We start from the raw sequence: 4,782 nt of genomic DNA, 5'->3' as shown, positions 1-4,782 counted from the left end.
CTCCGTGCACCTCCTCATCTTGGGACTGCTGGCTGCCCAGGGCATGTTCCTCTCCCGACAGAAGTGCAAGAACCACTTACATCCTATGCTACCCTCATGCCTGCTTGCACCCCAGTGGCCAAAGCCAGTCACACAATCCAGTCCAGCACCAACAGGATGGAGAAGATGTACTCTTCCATGGATGGGCAGAGTCATGGAAGGGCAGGGGAGGAGGAGAAGAATGTGGACAAGCAGTACAGCCCAGTGCAGACTGCATTTAGATTTGCTTATTCCAGCAGTCAGTGCTATGTCAACTATCTGATGTGTCCACACATCTCTCGCTCTATTTATTTCCCTCTTTTTCATGTCTCTGTCTCTGTCTAATGCCAGTGTCACCCAGTATCCATAGAGTTAGGGACTAGATACATAGTTCTACTGACTGACAGTTTTCTAGATGGCAACAGGTATATAAACCCTTGAGAATGTTTGTGCCATTTGACTCAGTAATTCCACTTCTACTTTTTTTTTAAGTGTTTTTTTTTTTTTTTTTTTTTTTTTTTTTTTTGAGATGGAGTCTCGCTCTGTCGCCCAGGCTGGAGGGCAATGGCACGATCTCAGCTCACTGCAACCTCCGCCTTCCTTGTTCAAGCAATTCTCTGCCTCACCTCGAGTAGCTGGGATCACAGGCGCCACCACCACACCCGGCTAATTTTTGTATTTTTAGTAGAGATGGGGTTTCACCATCTTGGCCAGGCTGGTCTTGAACTCCTGACCTCATGATCCATCTGCCTTGGCCTCCCAAAGTGCTGGGATTACAGGTGTGAGCCACCACACCCAGCCTATACTTACTTATTTTTAAAAAAAACAGAGACACACAGACATTAACATGCCAGCAGGTTCTTGGCCTCATTATTAATAATAGGAAAAATCTGGAAACAACTTCTTCATTCTCACTGCACTATTGAGCATTTTTCTTCTGTGTGTCTGGATTTTCTTGCAATATAGAATTAATTGAGTATAGGAAGAACTTCTGAGATGCAGATTTTCTTGATTTGTTCATTTCTTCCTTCACTTACTTTTGCTTAGGGAGGGCATTTTCCTGAGCACTTACTATGCACTACATGCCAGATATTAAAAAGTGTTATGGGGTCTCAGGAACTTATGTTTAGAGTGAAGGAGACATTTAATAAGTAGGTTAGCAGCCAGTAACATGCATACTTATAATTTGTGATAAATGCTATAAAAGAAACACAATGCACAGTAAAAACGATGGGACCTCACCTAGGTCATGTGGTCAGGGCTGGCCACCCTTAGGAGGTAGCATTGAGGTTAACTCATAAAAACTCTTCCCAACCATTGTAAGACCAGAGGAAAGCATGGCCGGCAGAGGATGCAGGGCATGCCGAGGTCCTGGGGCAGCACAGACCTGGGTGTGGGGGGAGAAGCCGAAAGGGCTGGGGGCAGGTCTGCAGAGTGATGTCCATTCCTGGCAATTTTCTTTTATCTGAGGACACTTCCCTAGAGATCCTGCAGCCATGAGCATGGTACAAGATCCCTGCCTCAAGGAAGGGAGGCCCTCCTAGGACAATGGAAAACAAAGGAGCCTATTTTCAGCATTTGGGCTTCAAAATAAACTTTTGAAACTTCCCACATGAGATAGTATATTGAGAAAAGGCTTTTTGCAGTCTTAGAATGTTAAATTTTTCTGTCCCCAATGTTATAAACATAGTAACACAATAAACAACAGTTTTGGAAGAATGCAGGATGAATGTGAGGCGCAGTTTCTCCACCTCAACTTGATACACACTCCACAGGCTGGGGTGGGAGAGAAGATTCAGGGCAAAAGCAAATGAACCAGGACATGAAAACAGGACATGGCTCCTACCCAGGGCACCGTCTTCCAGAGTGAGCCGAAGACTGTCATGGAGGCCCTGCAGAGGTGAAAGAAAACCAGTTTATAACCTCAGTGGACCACCCATTTCCAGCCTACAAAAGATATGGAGAGGCTGAGGGAAGGGATGGTTGGAGATTGGAAGGCAATTCCTTTGAAGAGTGCTGTGCAGGGGTTGGGGAGCCCTGACCTGGAGGAGGGTTTCATTCTGACCCTGGTTTCAGGGCTGCACTGAGTGTGACTCCCCTGCACTTGGGAGACCCTGAGACAGGCTGGAGCCGCAGAGTGGGGCCTTCATCTGGGAAACACTGCATCCCCAGAGTGCTTTGGGGCAGGTGGGGTGCCCACATGCAGGCCCCATAGCATGAGAGGCTTGGAGTCAACTGACATCCTGTCCACCAGGGGCCACCAGGGGCCACCCAGAGGCTGGAAAGAACTGGGCATACAGGAACTAGAGATGGGGCCACCAGCCTAGGGCTGAGGGAGGGATGATTCACACTGGCCTTGGCCAAGAGACTGAGATGAGAGATCCAGTAAAGGGATGGGAGAGGGATCTCGGTAAACTGACCAAAGGTGAAGCCTTGGGTTCAGGCTCCAAGCACTCTGACCCTAGGCCCACAGGACAGGCCAGCCAGGAAGGACTGTTCCTGGGCCCCTCTGTCTCCTCCCTCCCCTGACCCCTTAGACCTGGCCGGAGCCTTCTCTGCTTCCATCATCTTCCTCCTCCGTACACATCCTCAGCCTGTCCTGAGGAATTCGTAGTCATCTTTTGGGACTGAGCTTGGCCGTCAGTTCTAGAGACCTTTTCCAATCTCTCAGAGTCAGGCTTCTGCTCTAAGTCTTCCTAAGTCTGCTATGTTTGCCTGAATACATCATGTTATCCTACAGATGCCTGTGGACCTGTGTGTGTCCCTCACTGGATTACAGACTCAGGAGACAGACAGGATTGTCTGTGACTGAAACGTGGGAGGCAGTGACTTTAGTTTTTGAAATACATTCATACCATTAGCAGCATGTGGATCCGAGTGGTTGAAGGCCGGGCGGTGGGTGTAATGATGAAATACATTCATACCATTAGCAGCATGTGGCCCATTAAAATCATGCCTTAGAAAAATATGTAGCAGCACTAGAAAAGTTTCCTTCTATATACAATGCTGAATGTGGTGATTTCTACAGCAGTATGCATTTACAAGAAGGACTAAAATGAAAAAGACTGACAACACCCAATGCCAGCAAGGCTGGGGATGCGGGGTTCAACCACCCTTGTTGTGGGCTAGTACATGGTGCAGTCACTTTGGGAAAGTTCTGGTGGCTTCTTATCATTTGACCCAATGATCCTCTGCTAGGTATTGATCCAAAGAAAGAAAAATATGCATTCACAAAAAAACATGTACAAACATGACCACAGCCATTTTGTACATCAGTTCCCTAAACTGGAAACAGCTCAGGCATATATCAGTTGTTACCTGGATGTGCAGGTTGGGGCATAGCCCTGCAATGGGATACTTCTTTGTGGAACAAGGTGTGACCTGTTGATACGTACAACATAGATGGACCTCAAATGATTATGCTGATTGAAAGAAGCCTTACATACAAGTTACATACTTATGGTCCTGTTATATAGTCTTCTAGAATAGCCAAAACCATTTTATGATAAAATAAATCAGACCAGTGATTGTCTTTGTGGAATGCAAGAGAAGATTGGCCGGGAAGGGTGACAGTGCTATTCTATGTCTTGACAGGAGGTTGGCTCACACATTTGTCAAAACTCAGCAAATACACAAATAAGATTTGTACATTGTATATAGATTATGCATCAAAATAAAAAACAACTATCGAATTATAATTAATGCAAAGCATGCTGAGGTGTTTAGAAGTGTATGAATATCTGTAATTTGCTTTGAGTTGCATAACAAAGAAGATAGATTAGTGCATGGCTAGAGGGGTGGATGTATGGATAACTGGTAAAGCCAGTGTAGTTGAAATGTGAGTGGTAACTGAGGGAGAGTATCTGGGTAGTCACTGTGCATGAATTTTCTGTGGTGGTTGTAATGCATTAGAGCAACAGATGGTTGTGGTGGCTTAAAACAACAGAAATTTATTCTCATGCTGCAGGCCAGAAGTCTGCAAGGCCATATTCCTTCCAGGGGCTTTAGGGGAGCATGTTTCCTGCCTTTTCCAGCTTTTGCTGGCTGCTAGCATTCCTTGACTTGTGGTCACATCACCCAGGATCTGCCTCTGTGGTCACATCACCTTTTCCTCTGTATCAAATCTCTCTCTGCCCCTTTCTTATAAGGATACTTGTGATTGCATATAGAGCCCACTTGTATAATCCAGGTTAAGCCCCAAGCCCCATCCCAAGATCCTTAACTTAATCACAACTGCATGAACCCTTTTTCCAAATAAGGTAAGATTTATAGTGATCCACAGATTAGGACCTTAGTCATATTTTCAGCTCATCTGGATAAATACCAAGGAGCACAGTTGCTGAATCATATGGTAAGAGTGTTTAATTTTGTAAAAAGCTGCCAAACTATCTTCTAAAGCAGTTGTATTAGTCCATTTTCACACTGCTATAAAGAACTGTCAGAGACTGGGTAATTTATAAAGGAAAGAGGTTTAATTGACTCACAGTTCAGTGTGGCTGGGGAGGCCTTAGGAAACTTACAATCATGGTGGAAAGGAATGGGGAAGCAAAGCACCTTCTTCACAAGGCGGCAGGAAGGAGAATGAACACAGGAGGAACTACCAAACACTTATAAAACCATCAGATCTTGTGAGAACTCACTATTATGAGAACAGCATGGAGGAAACCACCCCAATGGTCCAATTACCTCCACCTGGTCTCTCCCTTGACATATGGGAATTATGGGGATTATGGGGATTATAATTCAAGATGAGATTTGGGTGGG

The sequence above is a fragment of the Macaca thibetana genome, chromosome 12, assembly GCF_024542745.1.
Source record: "Macaca thibetana thibetana isolate TM-01 chromosome 12, ASM2454274v1, whole genome shotgun sequence".
NCBI lineage: Eukaryota > Metazoa > Chordata > Mammalia > Primates > Cercopithecidae > Macaca > Macaca thibetana.
Note: the sequence above shows the minus strand (reverse complement) of the source record.